Source organism: Centroberyx affinis, unplaced genomic scaffold, assembly GCF_046629955.1.
Source record: "Centroberyx affinis isolate AG114_WGS23_722 - 3 ecotype Tasmania unplaced genomic scaffold, CSIRO-AGI_Caff_v1 ptg002072l_1, whole genome shotgun sequence".
In the NCBI taxonomy this organism is placed as follows: domain Eukaryota; kingdom Metazoa; phylum Chordata; class Actinopteri; order Beryciformes; family Berycidae; genus Centroberyx; species Centroberyx affinis.
In genome coordinates this window covers 1-18,171 of record NW_027280402.1, presented here as the reverse complement: position 1 = coordinate 18,171, position 18,171 = coordinate 1, and the positions used below count along the sequence as shown (strand labels likewise).

Below are 18,171 nucleotides of genomic sequence, written 5' to 3'. Positions count from 1 at the left end.
CGAAGGAGTGTCGCATGATCCAATTAGGAGGGTAACAAGGGTTATGCTGCTGAGACAGGGAAAGGAGAGAGAGAGAGAATGAGTGAGAGAGAAAGGGACTTGCAATGTTTTTAATGGAACATTTTAGATAAAAAAAACACACCACAAGGGGAAAAAAAACTCACATCTTAACAAAAAACATTCTCCTCTCACCCACACAAATGCCCAGCCAACATGAAGCCATCCTTGAAGGCAAGACAACCAGCAATACACCCACATAAAGGGAATGAGAGAGAGAGGGAGATAGAGATATGAGAGAAAGAGTTAGAGCGTAATAAGTAGGATGGTGCCTGCCTGGGTTAGGCCACAGGGACAATAAATTGTTGTAGCGTCAACCGTTTACTCCTGATGTGTGTTGAGGCTCATTATATTCCCTACTTGTTCTTCAACAGCCTTGGAGGTCTGCTCAGAGCTCGGAGTATGACATTACATGGAGAGAGAGGGAGAGGGAAAGAAAGAGATGGAGGGAGAGAGAGAGAGAGGGCGATCTCCCAGTTGCCATTCAAGAACATGAATTTTCACTTATATTTGTTTCATTTGATGTCACGGTTAGGCTCGGGTAGCAGTGGGGTGGCTGCCTTTGCCTCTCCGGAAAACCGGAGCCTTATTCACAGATGATATGAAGAACTCAGACTGCTGCGTCCGTGGCTAATGAGAAAAACAATTTCCTGGCTGAACAGTGAAGAACAGAGTAAATAGAAACTGTAAAGAGAGAGAATTTTGCCTCATCACGCCAGGAGAAGTGCTCGGAGACCGATGAAAAACAGTACATAAATTCAATCCATAATCATTCTCTCGCCGCCTGCCATGACTCCAGGCCTTCAGGGAAGTGATCATTCTAACCAAGGAGCCCTTTTACTATGGGAGCTGGCTAGGGACAAACCTTTCATAAAACCCCTATCATCATCAATAATACTCAATAACACCAGGGCACATTTCCAATCACACATTAAGCGACATGTATTTGTATTGATTTGCTCCCAGCGAACCCCACCATACTGGAATGCCTTAATGCAGTGGCTGCCCAGTGAAGGTGGAGGGATAGAGACTTAGAGACAGGTCACGACCTTCCATTGGATTCCTGTGGTGGTTATTTAACAACAAAAGCAGCGCCTTATGAAGATCAATACCTTCTTTGGTCATTTAAGACCCAGAGCCTCACTGCTATGCCATGGGGCAGCTATTGGAAAACAATAAGCCCTCTCGGTTTGATCCTTTACCTGTGATCACGGCCATGGGAGAGGGAAATAGTCAAAGGAGGATTAGAAAGAAACAGTGTTTATTTATTTTGAAGAGTTTCATTCCAAAATGAGATATCGACCAATTGAAAAATATGACCTAGCCTTACAAAATGATTGCTGGCATGAAAGCAAAATTTAGCATGGATTAGAACTGAAGTTATAAATGATTTTAAATCCACTGCTTACCAAACTGTAACATTTTAATGGAGTAAAAATGATTTGGAGTATTGAGAAATCAGGTAATCAACTTTCTGGGGTGCTTTAACTGAAAGTTTTTGTAATGAAATTAATTAATTTAAAGGATCCCATTAGCTCATGCCACAGCAGTCAGCTAGTCTCCCTGGGTTGACACATAATGACATTACATATAATGCTGCCAGGGCCTCTAATGGCTGGTCTCTTACTGTATTGCTGACATCTCTATTGCCACCATAGCCGCTCTGTAACTGAGCCCAGCTGGTTTCTATCAGTGCTATGTGATCCATCCGGTAGGCAGCGGCTTAGTGCAGGAGACCTGAGCAGCAAGTCTGTGGCTGGTCACAGCTAATGATCTCTGCAGCCTATAAGGTCAATCCAATATCAGGGTGTCACAGTAAGAGAGCGAGAGGGACAAGGAATAAGGAAGTGAGTGAGAGAGAGAGAGAGAGGGACTTGAGCTGGGAATATTCATCCGAATGCCATTCACTACTATAAGGCAAATGGGACACCAAGGCTCAGTGGATATTTAGATGTAATTTCATGGTTGCGTTTAAGAGTTTAAAAGGTTTCAATCATGAGAATCAATGAACTGTGACAGACTGAACAACACCACACAGAAGATATCTATTCCACACTGATTTAAGCAATAAAATGTTTTGAATATTGACACAAAAATGTACTAAGAGTAAGTGATGTCAACTTTATCTCTCTCTCTCTCTCTCTCTCTCTCTCTCTCTCTCTCTCTCTCTCTCACTCACTCACTCACACACACACACACACACACACCATGCAAAAACATGCACAAAATCATATCCAATTATGGCATTGTAAGGCAGTTTAGATAAAAGCGTCCACCAAATGATCTGCGCACACACACACACACACACACACACACACACACACACCACACAAAAACACCCGCATGTATGGACACACACACACACACAGATCACACACGCATAGGCACATGGTTGTGAAATAAGCAGATGTTAAAGTGAGTGACATATGGCCTTTGAGATTGACAAGCGTAACCTCCAGATGATGTGCGTTTTGACACAAGATGTGGCCGGGGAGATAAATTCACTGGCCAATGACAGGCCCTGCTGACGGATGGGCGCAGGCAATCCAACCAATCAGTTTGGCTGACAGATTTCTGGACTTGTAGCACAGATCAGAGATTGAACTCACCTCTACCATTTTCTCCTCAAACCATCTTCTCTGTGTAAGGCAAGCTCACCGTCTCACTAATGTGAAATTTAATCTTAATATTTGTGATGTGTCCACTCGCTCGTGTCTACATATATCCTTTGTTTCTCTGTAACTCACTTTAAGACAGTTTTGTTAAAAAAGTGCTTAATAAATAAATTTGACTTGACTTCATTTGACTGACACTCCCTTTTCAGGAGTAAGAAATACATGTTATCAGTTACAAAATAGCCCTGAGGGAAATTTGTCTTGCGCATAAAGAGAGGCAGCAGCACACGGCACATAAATGCTCATTCAGTAAATAAATTACAGTCACAACAGTTGGAAGCCATTGGAAGGGCATAATGACATTTCTAACCAGAGTTTGGCAGTTCTCTATCAATAATAACCAATCAAATGGTGTGGAATTCAAATAGCATCCCATTCGAATAATTTTGATTAGTCCTTTATTAGCCTATCTATCTATCTATCTATCTATCTATCTATCTATCTATCTATCTATCTATCTATCTATCTATCTACCTATCTATCTACCTATCTATCTATCGGTGGATGGGATGTTTGGTCCAGATAGATTATAATTCATGGCAGTGCACCTCTGATGCGGAGGTGGCCTCCAAAAATCTGGAGTTGATGTCATCTTTGATTAATCCATTACATCCATGCCCTCTCTCTCCTCTCCCTCGTCCCCCAGGAGGAGCACACGACTCTACAGTCTCGCAAACTTTGAATTCGCTGACCTAGGAAATGCCTTTATATGGCCTTCACATCTCTTTTACACAGTAGATTTCATTTTGTGGAACTTTTTTCAAATGATCAGTATGATTTGGGTTCCTAAAGACGTCTCCAAAGAAAAGTTTGAACTTGAGGCTTCAGCCACCTTTAGGTGTGTAGTGAACTGTTTCCTTGAGTTAAAGCTGCAAAGTTTGGGTTAAAGCTACACCTCCTATAGAAATATGGTGCATTTTTAGTGGTTACCTCATAGTGTAGCAGTAGGCATACATAAAAATTTCAACCAATAATACCATCACTGATTTCTGAACAATCCTTCCCCTATGCCCCTTCCTTCAAAAACAACTGCATTTCTTTCTGTAACGGATACATCCCATTGGTTTACACCGTGGGCCACTTTTGAATGATCCCACTTCCTCATTAACATCCTGTTTCAACTGGAAATACATCAAATTACAGTAGCAAGATGCTCTCACTGACTTATCGGTCTCCCCAACACACAGCCAGGGACGCCACCACAGGTTTCAATGTATAGAGCTTGATAGGAAATTACACTTTTCTACCGGAAGCTTTTTTAAAGCTATGCATGGGGGGCATTCTGATTCTGATTCTCAGCTTTCACAGGTTATTTTTTTCATTATTTAAAAGACTCTTACATTCATGGGAGGACACTGTCCTATAGAATTTGCTGGACTTCTTTTCCATGGTCTGGTAGTTTAGGGTATATGTTATACACCAACCATAAGCCCAAATTCATGGGAGCTACTTTGTTCGGAGCCCTTAACAAATTCCTGCTCTGCTCCAGAGCCTCTGTGGCTGTGAGAGAAGTCTCTCCCTCTGGACCTGAGGTGTTGCTGGATTAATCAGCCCATCATCCTGCTCGGCCTTACACCTCCTAACCTGCCACACGACACCTACAGACCTGTCGCTGGCCCAAACCCCCTTTATCACACCTCCGGATGTCCACCCTCATTCACGGGGAGCACAGGAAGGAAGAGAATTTGACGAATGAGTTTGGTGATATCACATGCGATTTGTTATTCGACGAGTTGACCCAGGACAACAAAAATGATGATGATCCTGGCTGAAGCACCACTTGACAAAATCACAAGTAAATTCCCAACCTTGAATCAGTGCAAAAGGAAAGCTTTTTGTACACTCTCAAATGGCACTTTCATATAACTGAAGATGATACCTTTGTGGTGATATACTGGAGACAGGCCAAAAAGGATGGAATCAAGGTGGATATGGGTCTGCTTTTTAGAAGGGGAACTCTCAAGGGTGTATAGTGAATAGAGAGACTGGGTGTTGATCCTTTCAGGGCTTGGTATAAGCCCTGACGGAAGAGACAGCTGAGATGAGCCATGGTGAGATATTGGGAGAGTCAGAGCTTTGGCAGAAACTCAATAGAGCTTTAATGACCTGCAGTCAGGGCCAGCGGTGGCTCACAATAGAGCCAGGGTTTATATTCTACTGACCTTCAGAGAAATGAAGGACAGCAGGACGGCACATCTAACCTGTGATAGCTCATCATATCATATGAAAGGTTTGAGGGTTGTGGAAGTCAGAGACCTGACAACAGATAATGGCAGCTCAATAGCATGCATGTTTTGTGCAGGACACGCCATCTTACACGATAGTTTGAAAACATAAAAGCTTAGGACACGTGAACTGGGTATAAAGCGCCTGAAAAAATGATCGACATCTCATGCTTGTAAGCATCATGTGTGAGCCAGCGGACAACATATGCATCAGACGACAGGATTTAAGTAAATAGCACATCAAAGGCGGCGGCGGTGATGACTGTAACTTTCAATCGGCGTAGATGTCAGATCAAAACAAAAACAAAAACTTCCCCCGGCGCTCGTGTTTCGATTTGCCACATGCCAAGCACTCCGCCCTTTGGAATGAAGCCCTCGCCAAAGCAGTCCCTTTGAGGACCGCAGCACAGCCAGTCTGGCCTTTTGAAGTGCACTGCTTGGCAAATCAACTGCGGCGTGATCCATGGCCGCAGACTTGATTGGGATTCACAGGGCGTCGGCAGACGAGGGGAAACGCACTCCACATTAATTAACACCTGGCCTCATTATCTGTCCCATGTGGCAGAGTCCCACTGGGGTAAATTTAACACCACTTTATTATCATGGGGGATGGTAGTGGTGGGCTGTTTCATGTGCATGTGTGTGTATACTGTATGTGAGAAATTGGATCAGAGTGTTTTGTGCATGTGTTTGTGTAAGTGTTAATGTGTGCATATACTGTATGTTTCTGTGTATGTACATGTATGTGCAATACGCATTTGCCTGTGTCTGCATGTGCATGCGTTTGTGTGTGTGTGTGTGTGTGTGTGTGTGTGGGTGAGGGCGGATGTGTGTGGGATTAGAAACCCTGTGATGTCAGGATTCAATTGAAAGCTTTAACATTGCTATAATGAGAGGATGTTTAATTCTCTTTGCTAGATCAGTCTCTCTGCGGCACTCTGTATTCCTAAGCACCCATTGGAAAAAAAAAGGCTGCCTGCCTGTGTGGTAAAAATTGATATCTCTCTTGATATTTTTGACATAATATTTAATACAAGCAGGGTGTTTTTTTGTAAAATAAACACATCAGATGAATTGACAAAGACATCTCTTGTGAACCGTGTAGATAGAACATGACACTCACAATGCCAGGGTTGGAGGTTTGATTCCCGTCAATAATACTAAAAGTGTATAAGGCACATTGGATCTTTGGATAAGCATATCTTCCAAATGGCATACTTCCAAATGGAAAAAGTGTAATGCAATGTGCTGTTTGCTGTTGAATGATATGAATACTTACTGTATAAATTAAATAATATGTATTCTTATAAAGTTTTCAAATGACTGGAAGTGGTAAAAGATGGTGCCGTATTCCTATGCTATAACTCAGCAAGGCTAAGCTGACCTCTGCTGAGCCACCAGACTCCTGTGGGATTTGTAAATGATGCTCTGTATGTTTGGCACATCCAGTGTCACATCTTGTCACGTGGCCCAGAATTCCTAGCACCGACCCCTGATGGGAACTTCCCACGCAATCAACTGTGTCGCACCCAGATTAAGCCAGGTAGCAAAAACAGTCATGAAAATGGATTCATCCGGCTGTTACGCCAGAATGCCTCCACACTGAAAATAATACTTATAGGTTAAAACAATAAAATATCATTACATAAAATAGATTTGGAGTAGTTTTCATTTAAGCGGCTTTTGAACACATTAAAGTCTGCCGCTGGGGTATTCTGAGTGCACTCTCATTGAGGAGAAAATCAGAGGACACAGACTTGTCGTTTAGCCATTTTCAATGAGATGCAGGGGTCACTACTGAGAAATTGATAGAAAATGGGATGAAACAGAGAGCAAAAGAAAGAAAGAGAGAGAGAGAGGGAGAGAGAGAGAATGAAAGAGTTGCATTGTTCATCAGCGTGTTAGCTCACAGTGTGTCAACTCATCCTCCATCTTTTCAATCTGCATAGTTATTAGAGGCTTTTATTAATTTGAAATGCCAAAGTGAGGAATAAAGCATTACTGAAATGTCACCCTTTCACTGAGCATGATAAAATCACACCAGCCACTTTGGGAAACGAACATTCTTCTCCCTCTCTCTCTCTCTCTCTCTACTTGCATCTCTCTCTCTCTCTCTCTCTTTCACTCTTTCTCTCTCTCCGGCACAGTCTCTTTCACTCTTTCTCGGAGATCGATACGGCCTGACAACATGATGGCTGGGTTTCCTGAGGGGAGGTGGGTTGCAACAGTTGCCTGTCATCTCGCCACTATTCCTCTCTTTCATGTCTCACCCCTTCAACTCGGTGCATGATTTTTCTAAAAAAAAAAAAAAACACTAACAAAAAACTCCCCTCCCCCATGATGCACATTGACCTTTAGAATAAGACTGTGGGCACTTTGAGTTCTTTGTGGATTTACAGGTAACACAGCATATACTGTACATATTAATATGAGGAAACTGTGGGCCACAAAAAATAGACAAAAATAGAAAAAGCATATCTCTAAATATCCCTCTGTGATTTTCTCCCACAGAAATCAAGTTGCAAATATTGTAGGAATTCCACTTTTATTGCACGCTTGCAGATTACTGCTGCACACTGGCTACACTCCCAAAAGGAGATGTTTGGAAAAATCAAGTCTCTTTTCAGTGTCAGAAACAAGGAATCGTCTGGTAACTAGTAGTTTGAGAGACATTCAAGAAAGGATTATTTGCACTGTTACTGAGGGAAAGATTCAAAATACATGAATGGGGACTTTTAAAATGGCTGCCGCCAAGAGTTGTATTTCCACTGACACAGACTTTTGAGGTTGAGGCTTTCAAACTGTTCTTCCCCTCCCATGGGAGCACTGCTTGATTGCTTGACACTCCCCAGTCTGGACAAAATTATAGACCACAGCTAGAGGGATGGGAAGTCCTTCACATGCACATGCCTTTCCCTGCTAAAAAACCTTTGGCAGAAGGGTTAGCCAAGTTGAGTTTTTGGGCAGCAACACTGAGCTAGTCTGCCAAACAGCCTTTGAGTAATTCAATTACTGTATCTTTTACAACATTTCCGTTCAGCTTGTCAAACATGAATGGATGCTGAATGGGTCTACAAGCACTGAAGACTGTGACACTGGAGGAATGCAATTTAATGGTGATGGAATTCCTTGTATTTCCAAAATTACAGTGTAGACAGTCCATTTCCCCTCTCTTTTCTTTATTCACATAGCTGAGATGGACACTGAGAAAGAGAGGTACAGGAACAGGACAGATTGGGACAACAGAGGCCCATGTGAAATCCACAGACTGGGGTCGTAACCACTACGTCATCACAGGCAAACACAAGGTTTCACAAAACTCTGAATAACTGCTGCTGTCTAAGAGCTACTGTCCCGTCGGGACTGACAGCCACCACACACAGACTGACATAACAAATTGTTTCCTGTGTATTGAGGTGTTAAGACAAACACAGTGAGTCACCAATGAAACATTCATGCTTGTATTATGCCAGCGCTAGGCGAGTGGCAAAAATGTGTTGGCATGTGAGTCTGCAGCAAATGTGCTCAATGTATCTGAGCAAGAAAATGGAAGCTGAGTCATATAATGAGGTAAGAGGGTTTCCTTTGAGTCATAGCAAATGCCATCTCATCTGCTGCAATTTGGGTCTGACGTCTCGCACGGCCCAGTGAATACCAACCAGATTCATCTTCATCACCCCGACTTATAAATTCCAGCCAAGAGAACCAAGAGGCTCTAATGTCTGCTTTAAAAGTATATTGATATAGGATTTGAAGAATGGGTTTAGAAGTAGGGATGCAGTCAGTTCACTTCCAATTTCCAGTTCAAATGTAAACTTAAAGCTACACTAGGCAAGTTTTTTATGTAAGAATACGCCCGTTTTATCAGCCTATTTCATTAAGTGGGGCTGCAACAGAGAACAGCGTGCAACAGAGAAGAGTGTCCCATCCCCTTAGATTTGCCCTATTTGCCCAAATTAAATTCTGGTGTCAGGTATGGACACTTACTCGCCAACAGAAAGTGACAAATTGAAACTTACTAGTGAAATATCAACTGTCTCCTGAACAGCAAGAGAGCTTTCTGTCCAAAGAAAGCTGGACTCACCAACATCAGATCTTTTGCCTGTCTTGTCCCTTTGGTATAAAGCATCACTCATCAGTTTACTGATGACACATTACATGATTTCTGGGTACTGAAGTTCAAATTGTTCAGTTACCTCTCACTGGCATTTGGAGCCACTAACATGCAGAGGTGCCTAGTGCAGCTTTAAACCGCAACTTGCATAATAATGATTGTTTTCCATTAGATTTCCAGAATTTGAATTTGAAAGAAAATCTCCTTCCTGAATTGATTGAATTTAATGGGACTTGACTCCAGCTCTGCTCAGAAAAAAAAAATCATGTCACATTTCCACTCCATCACAGCAAACACGGTAGACAAGTGTAAATGCGAGTTATGCCATTGTGATATTAAAGCACATCAAGGTTTGACAGTCTGCCATGCTTAGCAGCTTGGTTCTAGTCTATATCCGTGAAGGTACTAGAGCCGTCATCCTCAAAGTCCGGACTCCGGTCCGGATCCGGACCAAACCACAACTGTCTCCTGACTCTGAGCAAATTATACTTTTCATATGTATTATTTGTATTATCTGCATGACATAGCCGCAACGCAATGAGTCACAATTCTCCGCTTTCTCCACTGCAAGCAGCGCTCTGAATGTCCGACTGCTCCACTGTCTGTGTGAGGACGTCTACTCTGCTTTGGTTTGGTCGCGGACGCGACGTCATACTGTAGAGCCGCACTTTTTTTTTTTCAAACTTTATTTTTACAAGAGACCGGGAGAATCAAGTTGACAGCGCAGCTAGTTTCATCAGCAGTTAGCTACTAGCCTAGTTTTCGAACGTGAATCAATCTAAAATGGCGTGTTCAAAGGTGGCCAGCCTACAGCAGTGAGTCTGCATTCTCAACAGTGAACACGGTGAAGAACGAGTACCGCAGCCGACTCACCAATGAACACTTGCATCAGTGTCTCTGCCTGGCCATCACACCTTTTGTGCCAAAGTTCAAAGTCTTGGCAGCAGACCAAAGGTGCCACTTCTCTCATTAAGCAACAGTGTTTGACACAATGTACAATAGTTCTGGACTTATTTGGACTTTGATTCTTGGGATGGTTTGATTCACCTCTGGTGGCTGGGTGTGTGAACCGGTTTTGGGGGATGGGGATAATGGGGAAATGGTGATTTGTAGATTCTATTTAATTTAATTTCATATGTAATTTTATGTTTTATTTTATTTTATATATTTTATATAATTTAATTTCATATGTAATTTTATGTTTTATTTTATTTTATATATTTTATATAATTTAATTTTATATTATATTATATATATTTTATATTTAATTTTATATTATTAATTTAATCATTTAATTATAATTGGTTAAAAGCTTTACTGACCTTAATAAACGGACCTTTGTCTAATTAAAAATTTTCTTTGTGGACCTTTAAGATTTGTATTTGAGTACCCCTGTACTAGAGTATGAAATACAGTTAAGGGACTCTACTGTCTTTGTCACAGAATGTGCACTACTTCCAACACTTTGCTGTTTTCAATATTTCAGTGGATATTCTAGAGGATTTTTGTACTGGTGAGAGGTTGCCTTAACCATATTATTATACTTTTAAAGTAATTTGAGTTTACCAGCAACAATAGGAAAGTTGTAATTATATACACATGAGCTTACATTGTAATGTTCAGTAAAACTAGGTAGGTAATAGCTCTGCATGTGTGAAAATATTCCAAACCGGCTTTTCACGTATTATGTCTGCTTTCAAAAGAAATGTTGAGGATGAAGCACTTCTGCATATAGTTGTATGGGATCCATTATAGACAACAAACATGCATTCAAATGTTAAGCTGTCCAGAAAGACTCTGTCTAGTCCAACCACAAAGCCCATCACTTTCTTTTATATCTCCATGCATAATTCATCTGTCTTTGTATTTACAACCCTCTAAGAATTAACCTGTCACGGATCCCAGGGAATAATACCGGCATATCTCTATCTGTCAAGTGCTCACCTCATATGGAGCATCCAACCTCCACATGTTCAAACAAGGCATGGATATTATGCATCATCAGTTGACAGAAAACAAGGGACAGGGAAATTAAAAAGCGAGGAGACAAAAGAGGTGGCAGCCGAGTGAGAGAATAAATGATGACTCCCCCCCTCTCCCGGAGTCAGGGGACATGTTGCGTGTCATCTCGGTGTCTTGGTGCGCAGCGGTGCGGTGATGATGTGCTGGGCAGGGCCAGTTCAGAACAAAGTCAAGGGCACCGGGGTGACGGGGGAAGCTAAACGCTCCAACTGTTCCCTGTCTCTAAACAAATGTATGGATGAGTGAATTTCTCACAAGAAGAAAGGGCATGGGGGATCAAAGAGGGGCAATCGCTGTTTCCTAGTGTGACTTCTGAACTCCCTGTTTATTTCAGCATCAAAACCAGTTTGAGCATCAATCACATTGATGCTCAAACTGGTTTTCTACCTACATGGGCCCAAGACAAAGATAGCACAATGGGAGTTAGCTAGTTGGAATGAGGGATGATCAATTCTCATCTTCTGTTCAAGTCAAGACGAGTCCACCTGCAGATTCAGTGTCCCTGTCCCTGTCAATGACCTCACAGCCAGTGTAGAAAAGGTTACTTTCTATATTGGATGTACAATGGTGCTTTCTATAATGGATTTCACTTTCTATGGTCTGTGACGTCAGTTCTTGTGGGCATATAAGACACTGATTCAAAGTTCACAATGACACCCATCATTGCCAGCAAAGATAAGTCTGCTCCAATGACTGTCAATAGTGCGCCAGTCTCCAAGCAGCTTAGCGGAAGCTCTCGTCTTGTCTTCCCTTCCTAAGCCTCCATGGGGGCCGTGTGGTGAACTGGCAGCCACAACTCCTTTCATCCACACTGAGAGAGCAGAATAAAGTTCAGAGGAATTACAATAATCTACCCAGTTACACTCGGAGTAGCAGGAATAAGCACCATTACTGCATCAGTCTCACAAATGTTTACAGAACTTCCAATGTGACTTGGACAAATCTACATGGCATAAAGATGCTGTGGAGTCTGGAGGCCTGTACCACCTAACCCAAAACTCACATTCATTCAGTTGGAGGTGGAGTGTCCAGGTCACTGTGACAGTAGATGTTGAGGGAGGGGAGAGTGGCTGTGACCGATTTGGATCCCTATCCACTTACTAGTTCACTACTGTGTGTGTCAGCCATTTTTGCTTAGTGTCCGATTGCACAGGGAAAATTGTGGCCTATGTTTAAGGACAAAATAGGTGAGTGAAAATGCTCTTTTTGTCAAGTCCAAAAAAAGGAAAATGTCTCAGGTGCGTAAATTCAAAAACTCAAAGCATAGAAGATCAAATAGAATTTGCACACTGTAAAGGTAAAAAAAACCCAACCAAAACATTTCACTTTTATTTTTGTAATTAATTTTGGAATTTTTTGCATCAGCTGGCCTCTTTTTGTGTTGTTACACCTGTAGTGTGCAAATTATTTTTGATCTTCTATGCTCTTTGTTTAAGGATAATTTTTCATACAATGCAATGTGAGTTCTACAAAACGACCCTGGTCAATGTTTGGGCCAAATGGACCATAACGCATTTCACCCTGACTTTGGATGTAGCTACCAGCAATGGTGTCCCACAGCTTGTGTAACAGCTGGATGCAGATCAATGGTAATCCAATAGTGTCCGAATCCAGATCCATCATTTATTGATTTCCGAATACCTAGCACCTTATCCAGGATCTCCTATCTAGTGCAACGCTCGTTAGTGACTAGCGATCCAAATCCGTCAGAGCCTGTGTCTGCTTTACTTCCTCCTCCAAGATTTTCCCAGCAGTTTCCCAGATTACACGCTTGTTTCCCAGCAATTCCCAGATCACAAGCTTGTTCCCCTAATCCAGAGCTGGTTAATCATGTGCCACAGAGGGCCAGGGGTCTGTAGGTTTCCATTCCAACCAGAGAGTATGCCAGGTGATTTCACTGATTAGTTCCTCCTCTGTAGTTGAAGGTGTGTTCAGTGAAATCAGCTGTTATAGTCTTTGGTCGGAACGAAAACCCTGTGGACTCCTGGCTCTCCATTGTACATAATTTTCTAGCCCTGCTCCAATCAGTAGGCTAGTAATCCAAATACTACTCCACCATGGCACTGTCATTGGAAGTGCTTAGCAGAGTAGTCTGTGTAACGGAACAGATTTAATTCACTCAGCATGATCAGATGGTTAAAAGTTTAGGATGCAGTGGCAGACGTCCACTAAATGCTTGTTTATGTTCCGTGAGAATGTTTGTGGCCGTTACTTCACAACTACAAATGATTCAGTTTAATTCTGGAAGAGAAATGAATTGTATGAAAGTGAAGCCTCCCCTCTCAATAAAGTCTGTGAAATGGCCTGCCGCTATTGTGAATTGCCGTTAAATCCGCCAAAGCCAAAGTGATTCGGACTTTAGAGAGGGAGGGGAGTAATTAAAAACACACGCATGTCTCCTAAGCATATTGAAAATGATTATGAGCGGTTTTAGATGCAGATGTCTTTTCGCACACATTCTTCTGCATTAACAGCCATTGTTCATTAGGCCCATGTGGTGCAGTAATGTAATAATAGTCTTGCCTATGCACCATTCATATGCTTCTAATTGGATAATTTGTATTAATCTCTATGAAAAATGCTGAATATTAAAAATCTCCTCTGTTCCATTAATTACAACAGGAAGCGTGACTAAAAAATATTATGCAAATCTGGAAAAGTAATACAAGAAACAATATCAATGAATCCAACCTTGTGGACATGACTGTCCGCTTGAATGATATGTATTTTGTTTGTGCAATTCTACAGTCTCATGAAGAACATGTGTGATGAAACTTGCACACTGCCCGTTATACAGTACAAAAAAAAAAAAAAAAAAAAGACCTTAAATCCACGTTGAATGATAGTGAGTGACAGTGCTACAGCGCACCACAGGACAAAAGGCTTAATACCAACACATTTCGAAGAACCCCTGAAGCTGTGCAGCTAAAAATAAAAACAGGGCTAACTCCCTGATGCAGAACACCTGTCCTAGACACCGTTTAGCCCGGACTCCTTTTTTTTTTTTGCCTGTCCCAGCCATTCACGAGGAAGCACATCTGAACTCAATACGAGAAGCAAAGGACTAACACGACCATTTCGTCTTGAAAAAAAAAAAAAAAACACCTTAAAATATTAAGTTGTAGAAGATCCTCTCCTTTGAATGACTAATGCCCTTTCCATGAACAGAGCCTCTGTCATGACTATACTCCGCAGAGCTTGGAATGGACAAAAAAACATCCTTGAGCAACAGAGATGGGAATCGGCAGCGCAGGGCGGAGCGGAGCGGGGGGGGAACGAGCCATCGAGGATTCTTCAACCATCCGCTATGAGGCAAACCAACTCCAGGGGAAACTGATTAGTCTGGGCTCACAACTGCAGGGAACGCGGCGATTGGCTGCGAGAGCTCATTTGCATGCTCCTCTCATCTCCAACCAACTCTCAGGAAGCACCAGTGGATAAGGTCACCGGTGTCAGTCTGCCTGTGTGCCAGCTAAGAAAGTCTTTTAAGCGAGTGCAGGGGGAGCCCGTGTTCTTGATCATCTAGTCAATCATGACCTCAGAGGTGATGAAGGGCAGGCCTGCGGTCAGATAACGGGTCATCTGAAAAGTCACGTGACATCAGTTCTTCGCCAAAGCACCATACAGTGCCATGAGTGCATACATTTTTAGTATGGGTGGCCCATGCTCTACCCATGACCTGAACAGGATCACATTATGTCCTATTATGGAGAGTTAGTTATTCACTGTACCTCCTCGACCTGCAGTGACTGCACCTAACAGACAAATTCCTGTTTATTTATTGTATTTGGTGATGGAAATGATTCAAATTCTGATTGGAATTAGACAGTGGTGGAAGAAGTATTCAGATCTTTGACTTAAGTAAAAGTAGCAATACAGTGTAAAAATACTTTGTTACAAGTAAAAGTCCTGCATTCAAAATCTTACTTAAGTCAAAGTACAAAAGTATTAGCATCAAAATATACTTAAAGTAGCAAAAGTAAAAGTAGTCATTATGCAGAATGGCCCATTTCAGAATCGTATATATCATGTTACTGGACTATAATTATTGATGCATTAATGTGTTCATCACTTTAATGTTGCAGCTGGTAAAGGTGGAGCTATTTCTATTTACTTTATATACTGCTGGGTAGCTTAACCTATAAAAATATATCATAATTTATTAGTTGATTTATAATTTGTATTAATAATCTAAATCTGTGAAATAACTAAAGCTTTCCATTCTAGACTGAATGTTGTATTTCATTGTTGTCAATATCAACTTTTCAGGACCAAAGTAGAACAGCCCTATTTTTGGATTGACGATAATGCATTTTTGACATTATTCTATGGGGTTTGACATGGTTTGATAAGCCCAAGAGGTTGAATTTTCTCTATAGAGAAACATGTAATCATTCAGTTGAAATGGAAACATGAAAATCACCAAAACTGAACATATGAAGACGACTTGCTGAATGGGTTGTGCTTAAATGTTATGTCAACGAGTTGAATGTAGAATGTTGTATTGCATTTAGACCTTTTAAAGTGGTGGAACGCAGTGATAAGAATGAGGGACCTGGACATTGTAACTTCAGTAAATGGGACTCCAAGCTTTATTTAAAAATGATCAAATTGGGTTGTTGGATTGCAGCAGCAAAATAGTCAAAGTAATAGCAAATGGGGATTGTAAACATAATGCACCCGGCAAGCCCAACATGTCAAGAACATATTAAGTAGAAATGTATGGATGAAAAGTATGAAAAATATGAATTAAAAGCATTGTCAGATAGCAGCAGTAGTACATACTCTGACAAAGAAAAAATGAATACAACATCAACATATATTAAAAAGGAATATATCCAGTATGAAATAAGTGAAAAATTATTTAAAAAAAAAATATCAAGATATATGCAGTATACTGTATTTCAAATTATATATGCAAATAACCAAAAAGGGAAACCGAGATTACTGGGGAAGAGGCATGTCTACCACCAACAGTGATCACAGCAAAACCAAATAACAGTCCACCAACCACTTTCACTCTCTTTGTCTCCCTGTTCTGCTGTTCATACTGCCTGTGTTATGTTCTTAGTGCATATTGAGGATAATCTACTGGGCTGATGAACGTTTTACAGTTTGTTTTGATATAATGCTTTACAGAACCCCGCACACGACTGGAGACGGCCTCCTTTTTCATCCTACGGTGGCATTAAATGTCTCAATGCCATCTGGAGCCGGGAGAATAAAAACTCTCCTTTTAAAGATGCCCATTTTAATTGGTAAATATTTACTCGCAGGAGCTCTCCGTGGGCACGCACACGACTTCTAATGAAGCACTTTAAAGCCTATGGGTTTCTCGCTGCTTCCTTTGAGTGTGATTCCAAACAAACGCTACCTGGGGTTGAACTGTTGATAACGGTTGATAAGGGGCAATGAAACACGGTGCTGAACACCGCGCTGAGCATGCAGTGCATAAAAACTGCACCAGTACAATTACCCTGTCACTGTAACACTGATCTTTCCTCCGTGTCTGTGTGTGCCGTCTTGTGTGTGTGCTTGTGTGTGTGTGTGTGTGTGTGCTCGTATGCAAGCATGCAGGAGTGTATGTGTGTGTGTGTGTGTCTGTGTGTGGTTGTGTGGACATATGACTGCATGTGTGCGCTCGTGTTTGTATGTGAGAGTGCGTGTGTGTTTGTGTATTTACGTGCTTGTGAGTGTCTTTGTGTGTGCTAGTGTGTGTGTGTATTCTTGTGTGTGTATATGGAAGTGTGTGTGTGTGTGTGTGTGTGTGTATGCTCGTGTGTGTACGTATGACTACTTGTGTGTGTGCACAAGTGCATTTGTCTGCATGCCTGCATGTGCCTGTCTGTCCAAATGTGTCTCAAAGCTTTGTGTGCATACTAGTGTCTGTGTGTGTGAGTGTGTGTCTGGTGTTGTGCAACTGTATTTACTTGTGTGTATGCCTATGCAGGTCTGTTTATCTGATTCTGTGTCTAAGCTTGTGCGTGAACACCGGACTGTATGCGAGTGCATGCATCCTAATACGTCCACACCGGGTCTACGTGTCCATTAATCTCAGCAGCAGCCGCGGCGCGTTGCCTTGCACACACCGCACTCTATCCCTGACCCAGTATGTTGTGCGATCCTGCCTACAGCCTCATTCGTCTCCATCAGGGGACACTCGAGGTTGAGACTCACCAAAGCGCAGTACGTTTCTGGCGGATCTCCACATGTGATGTTTGGGGGGTCGAGGGCCACTCGCAGGTACTTTGTCATATCGGTAGCTTCCGGCTGGCAGGCCATGTAGTCCCACGCCAGGCCCTCCTCTGTGTAGATCTGGGACTTACATACGTCATAGTGTCCCCAGGCTGCCGGGTAATGCTGCATGGCATGTGCCACGCTGGTATATGCGGCTTGCAGAGTGAACAGTACAGGCCAAAGCATCGCTGCTCTCCTTTTGTGTGTCTGCTGTGTGTAAATGTTTTGTTTTTTGTCTTTGCAGCAGCTGCTCAGTTACAAAAATGACAATATAGCTGAGAGTGTTCTAAATTAACCAGAGCTTCAGAAGGTGCAATGGAGCATTTGGGAACTGTGGCAGCATCTTGCTAATTGTGTGTTAGCAGCTTCAGGCTACTGTTAGTGCCCTCATTCAGTTCTTTGTGTGTGACTGGGTTTCAGCTTCGATTGCTGCCACTTCTGCCTGGCTGATGAGGCGTGTCAACAAGTGAGCGTCTTCGGAAGTGTTGGGTGTTGATGAAAAGGTCGGCAAGCGGTCAGATGTGATGCGAAGGGGGCAGGAGTGGCACTCACTCCTCATAAGTCAGTGGCTGTCAGATGTCTCAGCTTGATCTCCTGTCAGTCATGGTTTTCACCATAGGCAGCATCCTAAAGGACAGAAGGAAAACATGATTTTCAGACTCACACACACACACATTTGAAATGCTGTTTTCAAATAGATTCAACATGGTTTAAGGACATTTAAATAGATAAGTAGTTACACACATTTGAAATGCTGTACTATATCATCGATATTGACAGATTCAACATAGTTAAAGACATTTAAGTAGTAAGTACTTAGTAAGATACTCGTACTGTCAGC

General features: G+C 42.0%; 1 pseudogene; it reads right to left on the bottom strand.

Annotated features, from left to right (window-relative positions):
• Positions 1 to 17,516, bottom strand: part of LOC139654288 (netrin-G1-like) — a 45,265-nt pseudogene extending 27,749 nt beyond the window's left edge.
• Positions 17,517 to 18,171: the final 655 nt, after the last annotated feature.